The sequence below is a fragment of the Mycteria americana genome, chromosome 2 (genome assembly GCF_035582795.1).
Source record: "Mycteria americana isolate JAX WOST 10 ecotype Jacksonville Zoo and Gardens chromosome 2, USCA_MyAme_1.0, whole genome shotgun sequence".
NCBI lineage: Eukaryota > Metazoa > Chordata > Aves > Ciconiiformes > Ciconiidae > Mycteria > Mycteria americana.
Genome location: NC_134366.1, coordinates 141,333,412 through 141,350,255, shown reverse-complemented (window position 1 = coordinate 141,350,255; position 16,844 = coordinate 141,333,412).

Here is a 16,844-nt window from a genome sequence, read left to right as displayed (position 1 = left end):
AAAAGTTTCCTCATGTCTGAAGGGACAGAAGAACAACTGTCATTGCTGGCTGCAGGATGGTAAAGTAATCCTGGGCTAGGGGCTACAGCCCAGAACCACTACTGTGGTCACTAGAGATTTGCAGCTAAAAAGCTACTTAGGTAATAGGCTGGGGATACTAAAATAAAGCCTTGATATAATACAGGCATGTGCAACTGAGGCTAAAAAGCTGAATCTACAGTGTCTAAAGAGCGGCAGTTTAAATGTTTTATTCACTGGCCACTGTTAAAGGAGAGATTGGTTTTGCATGAAGGGATTTTGGACCACTTTCCATTTGTTCTTTCTTTCCCTTCTGGCTCTGTTTCCCTCACTTTCCCCCTAGAGAACCAAGAGCAACAGCAGTAGGCATGGGAGTGCAGCCGACGGCATGGGGTCTGGGGACCAAAGGAGTAAGACTCCAACACCGAGCTACAATCAGGAGGTGTGAAAGTTAGGTCTCCTGCCTTTGTTATTCCTCTAGTGAGGGCGGAGGACTCAAAATATAGGGAGAAGAGCTACTGATCCCAGCTGTCCCTCTCTTTCACCCGAAAGGGAGAGCAAGTCTCAGCTGCAGAGGGGATGGGAGCATTGGGATGCCTCCTAATGAAATACCTTACATACACAACACGGACCAAATTCACAACACCTTTTCCAGCAGTATGAGGCTTATAAGATTCATTTCTGTCCCTGCATTGTGAGGATTACTTCTTCCAAAGTTTTTCTCTTCCACTGAATACATGCGTTCTGCATTTTTTTTCCCTCTAACAGTTCTGCTTTATATTTCCGATTCCAATTTTGATTCTCCTTCCAGTACTTCAAAACTTAACAGGTTAGGACTTATGTTTTAGGCTTACTTTAGACATTTTGATGCTACTTACATGCAACTGCCAATCTGAGTTGTTTAGGGTTTTTTTCTGTGTATGTAAACAATACTTCAAATGGACAGAGATGCACTAGAATGCTATAGTGCTCTCTCTGGAACATCAAATGCTGATATTAACTCCTCTGCTTCCATCTGTATTTTGGATTAAGAACTTTATTGAGATATTATTTCTATCCTTTTTCCCTGCTCCACCAGCGTGCATTCATGTTCTATTGTGCTTGTGGTTATGTACATATACCTATATCAAATGGTTGACATATTTTTTAACTATTGAACTGTTAAAAATAGAAAAAACCCATACTTAATATCTGTAATGGTAAGGGTTTAAACATTTAAAATTTTAAATCTGTTATCAGTGGGACAAAAAAAAAAGAAACTAAACTCCTAGTTCCTATTTTTCTTGCTTCTACAACATATATGATGCATTCTTTTTTCTGGATTCCTATGGTGCTTCAAAAAACTAGGTTCAATTTGATTGACAGACCGTGTTAGCCTTAATGCTGATTTATCCAAAACCTTTACATAGTCCACAGAAGTTTATAAACTGCCAGTATACTAGATAGTGCATGTGTGTGTATTTGCATAAATGAAAAAATTAAAAAGTATGCAGCATTATTAAGCATAATAAATCTCAAAGAGTCAGTATTTGGATTTCTTTAAAGTAAGCACCTTCTAAACATCATTTTCACTTCAAAGAGATGTTGAAAATGTTGTGTCAACAAGTTCTGTAATGAGATTACTTTTCTTTTCCAAATCCAAACACATCCAGAAAGTGGAAGAGAAGAACTGTAGAAAAATCCACGAAACAACTAAATAGTATTTTTTAACTTCACAAAATCATAAAATATAAGGCTTGATTCAAGCTTGACAAAACCAGTACAATTGACATCAATGAACTATTCACATGAATGTAAGTTTCAAGGATGCAGCCCTTAGATGTAGAAAATACCTATTAGGTAATCAATCCATCTCACTGTCATGGCTCTTGCATTTTTTAGTGATTTATCTGGTCTAGTTTAAGTGTCTTAATTGATGATACATTCAAAGATTCATTAGAAAGACCAAAGGAAAAAAGTTCAGGTTGAGTTTTGAGTAAGTGGTTTAGTTTAACAATAGAAACAATTCCAGCAAAACTTAAGGAAATATTTCCATCCCTCTGTGTAAAATTTCATCAAGTCTCAGCTGAATCAGATTTAAAACAAAGTTCTCATGCTCTGAAAGGGGCATAACAGTACAGATACATAAGAACTAGCAGACACACTGTAATAACATAATTCATAGTCACAGACTACTGTATTAGTTGGAAAAAAACCCCAACTTTGCATAGCCTGTCATAACAAAGAATTGCCAACTATTTATTTTAGTGTTCCTAATTGTTGTCAGAATATGACCTGCATCTGTGACACAGAATTTTTCAAAGTCAGCCTGGGAAAAGGGGCGTACATTTATCAATGTTTTTATTTTATTTACCAATGCAGCAGCACTTGTGAAGGTCTGTTTTTATTTAATTCTCAAGATTTTGTTGTTAATGGAAAACCTGTCTCATAAATTAGGGAAGTGCTCAATTACAGGCCTGACAAAGATTGATTTAGTTCTGTGCTTGGTCACTACTGGCAAGTGAGGGCCAGTAAAAACCCAATCAGAACTAATGGTACATCACCTTAAAGGTGATCAGGGAATAAGCAGATTTAAGAAGAAAAAATGGTTATATAACAGCATAGACATTTGATGGTTTTTTATTCTGTTCACGTTCTGTGCAGGCTTGGTCAGAAGACATCTGAAGTCACTCTGAACCTTTCCATTGACTTTAGTGTGTTTCATCTCAGACACCAGTTACAAAAACCCTGTTGTGTGGGGGCACAGAGCTGTGGTGCTTAAGGAACAGACCCTCTCTAGGAGGTATGGGTAGCTTCTGTCTTGCTGAAGAAGTACTTCTTGACTGGGATCTCATGTACTGGTGGAAAAGAAGCGAAATAACTTTTAAATGATACTTTACTGAATGTGCATTGTCAATGATAAGTCCCAGTATTCTTTTATGTTGCTTTTATAGTTGCAATTTCACCTTCAAATTCAGGATGAATATTATTGGTAGAGATCTAACACTCAAGTATCAATGTTGATAATATTAATGTGAAGAGAAAGGAAAGTAATTTGAAGTAGTCATGCCTCACTGAAGGAGAACTAAACTACCTTACAACTACTAGAGTTGAGGAATTACGAACAAGTAAGGATGAAAATCACATCAGATGAGAAGCTAAGATGTGAAAAAAATGTCCCAAATATTAGTGAATTCCAGTGGAAAACAATATGTCTTCTCCTTTTCTGAGGCAGACCAGGTGATATTTCTAGTCAGCTATTTCAAGTGTGAGGGTCTGGTTAATGACTGTATGAATCCCCAGTTCATGATAAACCATAAGATATGCATGTATAGATATTGATATAGGTTATATGATTCAGTATGTTGGGAAATTATGTAATTAATGCTGCCCATACCAACATGATACAGCGTTATGATACAGTCTGTTTCCATAATCACAGACTATTTATCTCATAGAATCGCTGCCTGATTCAGATCAAAGGTTACATTAATATATTTTAATTTATATAAAAACTGGTTTTGTCCAGGATGTCTTTTCTCGTATGCTGCAGAAAATGGAAGGTGCATACAGAAGAGAGGGGGAATAAAACTACCGAATTTAACCTCCCATCTAGTTTAGGTAAATATAACCCTAAGAAACTGGGTTGTTGTGAAACCCTTTGCTCTACAGCCTGCTGTGCCACAAAGTTTTTGGGTAACAGCAGGCAGGTAACTCAGACCAGCGTTTTCAAAGCTAATAATGTATTGTCATTTCTTTGGGTACTTGATTTAAGAGTATGTATTTCACTCCATGTATGACCTGAAAACCCTGATTTCAGCAGAACTAAGTGGATATCATGGCTGGGCAGATGAAGAGCTAGTCAACAAGCCCAAGTACTCTGAAAGAATCAGCTAGGTGGTGCCTGATGTTGAGCCTTTGAAAAGGATACTACTGACTTTAATTTCTTTGTGTTTCAGCCCTTCTGATCTCTAAAATGCTGCTTCATCACCTCAGAGAAAGTCTTCTCTAATGCTTATGTTGCACTCAAATACAACAGTGATGACAGATAAATAAAAGCCTAGCTTAATTAAGAGATTAATCTCTTTCTGTCCAGATGAGAATGTGTAGATGGGAAGAAGACTTAGGGGCTTGTGCCAAACCATGATCCTAAACTAACTTCTCATTGATTAAATCCTGTTTAAGACAGGCCACATTTGAGATTTAAAAAAAAAAAAAATCAGAACAGACGTTTTTAGCCATTTAAATTAGCTAGATTCACCCATTTGAAGTCTGCATAAAATTCACCTGTAGCTCTAACCTTGGAAGTCACCATTGCTGTTCTCAGCCATCATCCTCTCAGCCCGAGTTAAACAATTAACTGTGCTGTTGTATCGTTAGAGGTGCATGGTTCATTTTGTAGAAGTAGCAATAAGTCTGTCAACCCCTTTCCCCACTGAAGTCAATATAGTTAGTCTTGATTCACAATGATATAATGGAGAACACAAATTGGCTTTCTTACTGTAGCAACCAACTTCACTTTCAGTCTGAGTCTTCTTGCTGACAGTGTTGATATTTTGTGTCTCACAATGAATTAAAGAAAATTAAGCACAAAGTGTGCAGTACAACTCATGGAAGTAGTGAAAGCCTAATGTGCTGCAGTAAATGTAGAAAACAAGACTTCCAAGTGTTTGCTTGCTAGAGGAATTTGTATGATAGATTGCTGATCTTCATGTCTCAGAAAGGTGGAAATTTTAACATCCACATGAGAACAGAAGGGTTTCCAGTAGGCAAGCGCAATTTCTAAAGCAAAATAATATTAAAAGAAAAACAGACTAGCCTTTTTTTTTTTTATGTAACATATTTATAAGGGAAGAGATGTGTAACTGTAGTGAAAGTACCTACTTGGCTAACTTCAGACTGTGGGCCACAGGAGAATCTGTAGCTTTGCTCCACTGACACTTGCTGACACAAGGATGTCTCCAGCACAAAGCTCATTTTATTTCAGCTTGTAAAGGAGAGGCAGAAATATTTGGAACTCACAAGAGAAAATTTAGGTTATAATATATTAACTATGGATATGCGTGTGATTCAAATCTGAAAAGGTATTTTTGGATGGCTTGAAGCTCCTCTCTGTGGGCAGTATTCAGTCCTACTCATTGACATTATGATTAAAAAACCAGACTTTCAATTGCTTAGTCTGCAGTGTAAAGAGTGAGGAAAGGTGTCAGTTCTTGAAACTTTTGAATTTCATAAAAATCATTGTAAGGACCTATTGATATTAAGACCACTTTTTAACAGAATTTAAGCTCAATTTACAACTATTAATAGCTTTGCAGAGTCAATGAAAATGTAAGTACAAGGAAGTATCCTGGAGTTTTTAGGCCAAATCAAGCAGATTTGTGTTTACTTGAATTTTCCTTTCTCGGCCCTAGTATTTCCAATTTGTCAAGCTTAATCAAGGTAAAAAGAATGTTGGCTGAATAGATTAAAATATTACAGAGGTGATGAAAACTGGTCACTGAGGAATAACACATACCCCTTTGCAGAGAGTGTATACAAGTCATATATAACTGAAGACTCAGTCATGCTCTCCCTACAGGTCAGCTGCACATAGGCATTCAATGATAGGTTCTGTGCAGAATAGAGATGAGACGAGCTCATGACATTTCAGATCAGAACTGTCAAATGTGCTGATTTGCTGAATGGAGAAATCCTTTTCTCATACCTCACTTAAAAAATCTTTTCTTTACTTGCAAGCTTTTATTCTCATGCTTCCTTTTTATTGCTACCAAGAAATAGCACAATTATGATTTATTAGAACAACCAACAGAAAACCATCATCATTACCACCTTTCTTCTCCCTGCGTATATGAGGGAGCATAGGATTTTGGATAAAGTAAATAAAGGCCAGATGGTCAGATAGAAACATCTGCTTGTGCTTAAAACAAACTGGTCATTCCATACACCAAGCAAGAAATTGCCTTTACATGCAGTAACATTTACATTGTTTACTTAGATGTATCTCCTGCTAGTTTTCCATAATAAGAAGACAAAAAGGCAAAAATAAAAAAAAGTCATCAGTTTTCTCTTGTCACCAAAACCTACTTTTTCTCTCAGTATCAAATACAACTTTCAAATTTTGAAAACAACAAATAACAACAACAATAACTGGCAAATTGGAAAAGCATGTGGTTTCGTTATTACACATGTTCTGTGAAATCACTCTTAAAAAAAGTCAAAGTTTTATATGCTAAATTAGTGTGTGGTTGTGTGGTTTTTAAGACTTCTGTAGCTTATAGATAGCATATGTACTTTATAATATGGTAGTTATTAAATAAACAGTAGGTATTCTCATGAATGGTAAAGGAATAGGCTTATAAAATCTGTGCAGTGTAAATTACCAATGCATAAATACAACTTAGGTTTGTATAGAGTATTTAAAGGAATTGTATGACTATTTTATAGGTTTAATTAAAAATACAGAGTTGAGTAAGAAACAAATACCAATGGCATTGAGGAATTAAGGTAAGGAAGAAAGGATATGTTCTCAGCTGACACTTAAAACCAGATAGTGTGTGTGGAGGCATAAATATTGAAGATTATTCCAGATGCTTGCAGCTGTAGAGGGGGTTCTGGCCCTGACGGTAACGACACAGAAGAGGCAGAATTGGCCCGCATAAGGGATGCAACAGGGACAGTATCTTGAAAATAAAATAAGCCCCAGATGCCTACCGGACAGCAATGAAATTAGTCAAGCAGGGGATATGAGAGATGCCACTGTACATTGCTGTGTGTAATATAAGAGCCGGGGACATTTCCAGGAGCACTGGGGTCGGGGATGCTACTCCAGAGAAGCCCGGGCTGGAGGAGGGCACCCTGCCAGGAGACGTGTCGGGTTGGGAGTGCCAGACCAGACAGAGAGCAGAACCTGGCAAGAGATAAGGAGAGCTGCAGTGTGGTGAGAGAAGGATTTTCAGATCGTGGAGCTGCGGCCATAGCAAAAGTTCATGTCAAGGTTAAAGCGATAGAGACAAATGGGAAGCACAAGTCTAGAAGAGACGTGAAGGAGACAGATTTATGTTTCATGGTGCTCATTCTGGTGAAATCAGAAAACAAAAAAGCCCCCACTGCTGTCTTGACAAAATTAGATCAAAGTAGATAAGACAAAAACATTCTTAGATTATTTCCACGTGTCAATGTAACAATAGATATACTCCAGTGAATTATAGGTCGCCAGTACCCAGGACAGAATAGTGACAACTGGTTCACTAAGTTATGAATGTACATTTAATATGTCTCTGGTAGTAACAAGTTAGTTCATCCTTTAGTGTACATTATTTCTTCTCTAAAGTTTAAGAGGGAATAACTCTAGAAGACATGGATATACTTATTTTACTGTAACATTTATGACATTGCGTCCTGTAATGACATGCAAATGGGAACCAATACATGCCTCTATCATACAGAATATTAGAGAGACTAAATGGATTTTTTGTGAAGTGAATGGATTAAAATGTAGCTTTTTTTCATGCAAAGGTAATTCAAACCAGATTGTTTTCCAGAAAATGGAGTGTTTGAAGAATTCAGTTCATGGTTAAAATGTACAAAGATACATAGGGAATTCTTTCACATGATCATCGCAATCAATGACAGAATGTAAATTTTTAACATAGGACATGAAACTTCAACAGTGTAAATAAAACTCTAATAATCCTAAACTACCTTTTCTGCCTCTCTGTGGGATTTTTGCATAGAATCTTCCCTGGTTCAGTCCTGAAAATTTACAGAAACACAGTACTACATTTATGAACTTTAATAAACACTAGAAATTTGCATCACAACAATTGAAACTTACTTTTGGATTTGCTATGCCTCCCATTTGAACTATTTGCCGTATTGAAAATACAATAACAAGAATGACAATTAATGCAGTGAACATACGTTTTGGTAATTCCTACTTTAAAATATAGCTTTTATCCATTTAAAATATGCTAGGGTATGAATCAAGAGTGCAACTGTTCACCTTTTTTTTTTAAGTAGGAGCCTTTATTTAAACCCATAATCTAAAGTATCTTAAGTGAGTAGAATGGAAAAGAGCAAATTAGTTCTAGTAATTCAAAGAGACAGAACAATATTTTTCTAAGCAAAAAGATTTTAAGGATCACAAACCTTTTTGCATCCTTTTTTGTCATTCATGTGGAACTTATTTCCCTTTTGATTGATGCCAGTCTACCTACTCAGTGCAATTATTTACAGACATGTTTCAAATAAATTATAAAGCTTGGTCTAAATATTCTAAACATGATAATCAACATATTATAGATAGACAGTAACTGTAAGCAGAGTAGATCTTGAGGATGTGCCAAATTACCCTCCATTAGTTCAGTTATTGAACTAAAGATACCAGCTGTCTCATTTGCAGGCAGTTTTGGTATTTTGCCTTCTGTATTGGCTGCTATCTATTGGATATTTCATTCTGCATTTAAGGAATCATTATTCCCACCAGGCATCAGCCTATATTTTGTACATGACCCTTTAAAATGGATACTTAGCTGCTGCTGACAAGTCAAAGTGGATAGCCTGTATTTTGCTAATATTCAAAAGCTCTTCTGATGCATAAGTATCATATACCACAATTAATTAATTGCTCGTAATACATTTTCAGGTTTAATGCTGAGTGAAACAGAATGGTGGGAGTCAGCAAAAAGAGCTGGGTAAGTATAAATTAACTTAAAACTTTGGTCATTCTTCATTAGTACTAAGAAGTTACTAATTGCAAACAGTCAATTACAAAACAAGAGAGCTACCAATCAAGCTTTACATGCATGAAAAGATAGTATGCTATCCTCGTCAAGCTGACCCTAAGGGTTGTACCTTGTCTAATGTGTTGAACTACTTTCACTAATATTTTATCAGTTTTAATTGCACTTAAAAGAATTAATTCAGTGAAACCACTATTTGAGAACATTTTTACAGTGTAATTGAGAACAGCATATGAAGTTTGCTGAATAAAAACTGAGCTATGAGTCATACATTTTGTTCGCTGAAATGAATTCTTATTCTACCAGTGTTAATCACTTTGTATTTTGCCCAGCTTATATAATCAGAGAATGCATAGGCATGCAAGAACTATACCTTTTGTTTCAAAACAATATGCTAACAAAGCCTTCACAAACTTTAAAGCCAATAAAACATGTTTACAAAATTTTTCTACATGATAGCGCAATCAAAATTACAAGATAATACAGCGTACATTCTTTAGGTTTAAGTTTCCTCTGACAACAGTTTATGCTGGAATAAATTCCACTTACATCAAAGGAATATTGAGCAAGTGTGAGAGAAGAATGAGATCTTTTTATCTCATTTTAGTTTCTAATTGATCAGTATGTCAAATTTCATGCCTACAAGGAAACTTTATCATTCCCGTGATGCTTGTTGGTTCTTTTGCAATAATATTTTGTGTCATCACTTTGTGCATCCACCAGAATAGTGTCATTTGCTCTCATTATCTTTCAGAAACCATTGTAATTTAAATTGTGAAGGAAAAAATACCTTATCCTCCCAGATAAGAAAAACGAACTCAGTTCATGACAGCAACAGTTCAGGATGAGTTGATATATTGGCCTGCATAATTAAGCACATTTGCTATGGGAACCCTTAATATACTTCCTAAAAAATTGGCATTAGGTAATTCCAGGAAAATGCCTTGCTTTCTGATCTATATCAGCAAAATTTCCCGAGATGAACTTTCATACTTTCTGAATCTCCACAAGATACTTTTTCGTGTTACTCAAGCAATTTTCTTCAACCTTGAGGTCTGAAAGGCATTTTTTCTCCTAAATTTCATTATTCTTCTAATTTCACATTTGTTACTATGCTAACATATTCTTTTTTCTTTTCCTTTAACTCCTGCAGATTTTTCTCCTTCACTGATAAGTTACTGATTCATTTTATTCCTGATTGTCTGCTCTCGTCTCAGCATCCTGCCTCAACCCACAGGTTTTATTTTATAATGCACTATGTTTACTTTATCTCACGGTAGTGACTTCCTGCATTGCATGTTTACCTGCCTGGTAGAAACTGTGGTGTATTACCTGAAACTATGGCATTGTTCAAGATTCCCTAACTTACTCTGGGCTACTTCTTCTAAAAATAATCCCCCAAAGGATTTACCTCCTTGTAATACCTGAGCTGATTATGTGAAATCCAAACAAGGATGGGGTGGTGAGACAGTGTACAGGTTTTGGCTGGGATGGAGTTAATTTTCTTCGTGGCAGCCCATATGGTGCTGTTTTAAATCAGTCACCAAACCAGTGTTGATAACACAGGGATGGTTTATCTATTGCTGAACAGTACTTACACAGCATCAAGCCTCTGTTTTTTCATGCTTCCCTGCCAGTGAGTAGGCTGGAGATGCACAAGAAGTTGGGAAGGGACACAGCTGGGACAGCTGACTCCAGCTGACCAAAGGGATATCCCATACCATATGGAATACCATCGTTCTCAGCAATAAAACCTGGGGGAAGAAAGAGGAAAAGGGGATGCTCGGAGTTATGGCATCTGTCTTCCCAAGTAACCAGTACACGTGATGAAGCCCTGCTTTCAGGAAATGGCTAAAGATCTGCCTGCCAATGGGAAGTAGTGGATGAATTCCTGATTTTGCTTTACTTGCATGCACAGATTTGCTTCACCTATTAAACCATCTTTATCTCAACCCATGAGTTTTCTTGCTTTTACCCTTCCAATTCTCTCCCCCATCCCCCTGCGGGAGAGCGAGCAAGCGGCTGTGTGGGCTTAGCTGTCTACCAGGGCTAATTCATAACAGGCAGTTAAAGGACAGGCAGTTCACCGGCTCTAGCTCCTTCATTAATATGCTCATAAGGTAATATTTATTAAGTATTGCCCAATTTATTGTGGACATGCATTTTCTACGTGAATTGTAGAGTACAACTAATATTTAAAAGTTTTTGTGACTTCTTTTAAAATGTTTTAAGCTATAGACCAAATGAAGGCTTAAGAGAAAGGCTGAGAACCTGTGGGAACTTGGAATCAGGAATCATTGGTTGCTTCTTGTTGACCAGCAGACCGTGGAGGAGGAATACGACCTGCTAAGGTGGTGATGTTAAAGTATATCACATGCTGCTCCTCTTCAGTCTCCAGGAAGAGATATCACAGAGATTATGAAATTAGAAGAGGCCAACACATTGACACTTGGGTGCTCTAAAGGCATTTCCTGAATCTACTATTAGCAATGTAGTAAGCTACCCTTATTCAGTAAATAACTTAGGAATTTTGAAGTGGCTGAGTTATTTCTTGGGAATCCACACCCCAAAATTTGGTCATAAGCAGGTGTCTCATGGTAGCTATTCACTTTTGAAAATTGGCCCTTAGAAGGAAAGAGCAAACTTGGGTACAATATTGGAAAATTAGTAATCATTCAGGAAACAGCTCCATAGTGTATTTCTCACATGAGTGTTTCAATCACTTTAGCAACATTTCTAGTTAAGCAACAAAATAAGAAAGAATATCGGAACAGTCCAAAACACTGCAGAGATTGGTTGCCTGCACAATCGGTATACAAGCTTACAAGAGACCTAAATAAAGAGTCATGTCCATTTATACACAGTAGTTCCACTGATTCTGGGTAAGTTCTTTAGTTTGGTGCAAGTCTACATAAAACAGAATTTAAGGTGCAGAGGAAAAAAAAAAAGATGTAGCCTCAAAGGAAAAACTAATACCTTTCAGTCCTTTATGAGACATCAGTGGTGTTAAATTATTAATATGATGATAGGTTAAGGACCATCTGTTTCTGCCTGTGGTCCCTGGTCCAATGGCCCCTGATCCAATGGTGGTCTTTCAGTTTACTTCACTTACCTTTAGATTTGCTTTGTCCACTGCAGCTGCATCATTCACAATAGTCTCCAATGGAAAAATAAAGTAATTTCTCGCAATGCACTTTAGATTAAGGCTCAAGTCTATTTCCACTACAGTGAGCAAGTGTTAGATGCACAGTTCCTATTAACAATAGAGAGAAATCTGTGCCTAATTCCCACATGCATCCTTAAGTGCTTGCCTGTTTACTGTGGTTTTAAACTCAGCCATTTCTTGAAACAGGTGAACAAATAAAAATAAACCAAATACAAAAAACTCTCCTAAATGTTATTTTTCCCCCTGACATCAAGCATAAAAATTATATCAAGCAACATTGCCTGGGCTTTATACAAACTGACACTGTTTTCTGGAATAAGAACTATGTTTTTCCACATTTCATGATTTTAAAAGTGCAAAAGTAAGGATTCTATTGAAGGTAAAATTATTTGCCAGTTGTAGAACTCTTTCTTCACATTTTTTCTGAGCAATAGAGAAGTGATAGAACCTTTTATGTTTATTTAGCATTTTTTAAATTAACTGCAGAATCCACTACTCTCTATGCTCACGTTTCTTGGAAAATTTTCTGGATGGACTCTAATCCTCCCATGGTAGTTTTTGAAAAGTGTAAAACAAAGTAATGCAATATCCTGATCTATTGAACCTTCCATAAGCTCAAGAACCAAACTACACGTAATTTAACAAAATGCTCACGTGTCCACTCAGAAAAACACTTACACATAGGTCTAGTTTTAAATCAATGGCTATATCTATCCTGTCTGAAAGAATGGTCTTTAGGCAGCTGTATACTGTCAAAAACATAAAATGCTTTCCTTCTACTTGAGTCTTTCCTATTTGTTTCCCGTGCCTGGACATTCCTGCATGCACAGATAGTCAGGACTTTACAGCAAGGACCACTGTCCTTGCTACTCAGTGCAGGTGGGTAGGGGGATGAGCATCATTTGGAGGACATCTGAACATGCCTATGCTAGTAAACTGAACAGGGTCAGGCCATGGATGCAAGCAGTGGTAAATGAGTGTCCATAGTGTTTAATGCTGGGATGCTGCCTGGAATGATTTTGTTCTGCTCCAAGTAGCTCTGTCCCAGGTATTGCCCAGCCATGGTTTGGCCAGTGGTGATGTGTCAGTAATTGTTCCCAATAGGCAGTACTGATAACTCCAGCAGGCTTGCAGAGGGGAAGAGAGTTTGGCTATCTGTGTGGCGATTATGTCTTGATCTATTTTATTTACAAGTATAGATGGCATTGTCAGAACCAGTGTGCAACATACAGTAGAGGCACAGCAGTAAGGCCTTAAAAATCCTGAAAGCCCTTTGCTTGGAGAAATCTGTGCTAATAAACATGGTCATTCAGGAACTAATAATAGAGTGGTCATACTAAACATAAGAAATGCTTATAAACCAAATGTGTACCTAATAGTCTCTTTGAAAGGAGAGGATTCCAGTCTGAACATGTTTTTTTTTTTTAATTTTGTTTTAAATAATAGGTCTCGCAGTATTTGCACGAGCGTAGGAGCCCTCTACAGCTACAGCTACTGTCTTTGCAGCTGTTATCCTCTGCTTTCAACTGCTATTGCTTTGTTTGGGGCGGGGTGACTTTTTCAATTAATTCTTTCAACAGATGTTTTCTAAGTTTGGACTCTCTTCCCTCTGCGCTCTTTCACATGTCTTCTTCTGCTTCCAAGCACTTCTGGGGCTATATGAACCTGACTTAAGCTGTCTGCCTGTCCTGCTGGTGCCATTTGCCTTTTCCTTTTCAAAGGGCTATTGCTATAACAGCTCTATTCTAGGCAGGGAGTGGGAAACCTTTGAAACTGATGCAGCTTCATTGCACAGTCTATCAGAAGGAAGCAACATAAAAGAAAAATCACTTCATACCTGTCTAACTGCTACAGGATTTAGCAAATTTTAAACAAATGACAAGTAGATATATATTTTTATATGCTTATTACCTGGCTGCAGAACCACATTGATTTCAAAGGCATTTTCTCCCTGCACAGAATAGAGGGGCAGCAAAAATTGTTCTTTGAAGAGAAAATGCCACCATCAGGAAAGGAAGACAGCTCAGGCAGCTCAAAGAGTCCCAAAAGTGTTAGGGAGCCACGGAGGACATCTAAAGGGGAAAGTCCAGGTTGTGAGCAGCCTGAGGAATTAGTTTAAAAGAACCCCTTTTCCCCACAGAAATCCTTCAGATGAAGCGGCAGCTGTTGGATTCTTTCACGGCTAACATAGAGGGATCAAGCGCAAACAGTTCTGAAAGTCCTGCAAACCAGCAGAGGATAACTAAAAGGTCTAAGTAAAGAGCAGGTCGTACATTAAGGCATTTTCCTCTCCTGGCATGTAAAGTGAAGAGGGGGAGGGAGAGCAGAAAAATGAATAATAAGTCATATGTAAGATTCAAGTTTGAACAACCACATTCTAACTAGATGTAGCTTGCAGCTTTAATTAGATATAGTGTTTTTCTTTTGCTATTAAAAAGCTGCCACCTTTCACTTCAGAGGTGACTACATTTCAATGGGGGTGAAGGATAAGCTATTTGTACTTTGTTGTGTAATGCCCCCAAGCACCATATAAAGAAAATGACTATTGTACATGCTTTGTAGCTTGTAAAGTCCTTTGAAATAAAAGGTGGACTATAAACATAATATAAAAAGGACTACTGATGAAGAACTATATAGTCTTGATAAGTATGTGTTTATTGGCAGGTAATTAAAAGGAGTCATCAGATCAGGGCAAAGCTTTTATCCCCAAAATTTTATAACCATATTTAAGCCATTCATTTGTGAGGTATTTAGATGATTAAAGATTGAGAGATACTAATAAAAATAAAGACTTTACTCTGTTTCTGCATTAATAGTATGCAAAAGGTGTATAAACAAAGATAATGGCAAGAAAGAACTTTCTTTGTCAACATAACCTTTTTAATTTAAAAATATATTTAATTGAAAGATATATCTCGCCATGAAAACAGGGGTTATTTAGCTATAACTGGTCTTTGAAATGCATTGCCTACAGCTATATTCACACTGTACCTATACAGAAGATACTCAGGGAGGAGGTAGCTGATATTATGGCGAGGCCTGTTAGAAGGACTTGCATGTACATCCATCTAGACAGCTTCTTTATTAGTGTAGTGTGAATGTATATATGAGAACACTTTTTGATAGCCCTACATGAAATTTCTGTCAGTTATGTTTACCTGTTCATAGCCTTAACTACAGCATCAGCCAACCCTCTTCTGAACACACAGTCTTACAACGCAAATCCTTCTTTCCTGTCAGCTCCTAAATCCCTAGAAACCTTCAGACACTAGAAGGAAGGAAGAATGGCTTGTGAATGGATGTTTAGGCAAACAAGTTACAAGTAAATCTTTTCTTCACTTAAAGCACTTGCCTATTTATTCCTTCCAACTCTACATGACCCCAAGTAATACTCCTTACAAAACACCATCTACTTAGAGGAGGATCACTGACTGATGAATCAAGCCTGAGGGACAATCTTCCCTTCCCTATTTGAATCAGCATACCATTCGCCAGCTCTATACCCCTGGCATTTCAAACCATGAGACTTCAGCAACAGTAAGTATGAATTGAGTTCCATATGACAGCTTGAAAGGATCAAGTATGAAGATGTTTGTCTGCTAGATCCCTGAAGTTTCTTAAGTAAAGTGTCCCCTAATCAAAGCAAGATAATTACTCTCAGTAATTTTTCCAAGGTATCCAAGGAGCTTGCTATTCAATGAGAAGTACTCTGGGTTCAGATCACTAGTCATACAACTTAAGTGCCGATACAAGGTGATGAACTGCCAATAGCCTCTTCTAGTCCATATACAAAAATGATGTATGCTCAAAATTTAAGGTTTAGAATATGGTTTCAGATTTGAAGACATGAGACTGAAGTATTTCAAGGCCTGTTATTCAAGTCACATTAGTCTCTGGATTCAAGCTAAACTCTGATACTACTTTAGGTGAATTATATCCTTCCCAAAGTTGGAGTGTAAACAGAATCAGCTATATGAACTAAATTCTTCCTTATATTTTTCTAGCTGTCAATACCACTGTTTTAATGAATCTGAATGACAGAGAAATCAATGGGTTTCTGTTTCAAAAGGCCGGCTCCCCAGGTCTTTAGTCTATTTATGGTTAACGTTTCTGATGTAGAAAATGACCAAAATCATTTCAGCAGCTGAATGAAAGAAAATCAGCAATGCTTACTCTGAGACAGAATATCAAGTAAATTTAAATAGAACTGAAGAACTTTGGCTGTAGGAAGTGTAGGAACTTAAATAGAGAAAACAATTGATTTTCTCACTTGCTGGAAAATACAATCCATTTGACTGAATCTTTTGTGATGTTAGAATGCCAGAAAATATATAGCCCAGACTTAAGTTCCCTCCACCATTCACAGGAAGAAGTGGAGAAAACTGAATCAGGCGATGTATCTGATCCAAAAAAGTCTAGAAATAGTGAAGTGGTTACTGTGTCCCACACTGAAAGACCCTCAAGATTTTAACCAAAACTATCTCATCCATTCTAGAGTCAGGAGACTCAGAGTTGCCACATGCCAGCCTCTGCATGACTGGATGTCTTCAGACATACGAGGAACTGGAAACTGGAATATATTAACTTCTCTGACTAGTACAAAACAAGCAGGAAGACCTGTGTTTCTTTTCGACTTCTATGGAAAAAATATCACTCTTGGCATACTCCCATTCCTTCAATGTATCTTTTAAAACATCATCCCATACCCTGTTTTCTCAAAATGTCTGAACTTATTAGTATGTTTTGGGCTATGGGCAGATAAACTGTAAGAAACTGTTTCAAAGCAGTCTGTCAATAGACGGACCGTGTCCTTGCAATGTGGATGAGTTTTCATTCCATCTTGAGTTTTGATACAGGATATGTTGATGGTATCATCTGCTATTATCTGCATATGATGACCCCGATGCAAACATAAAATATTGAGTCATGGATTTGTG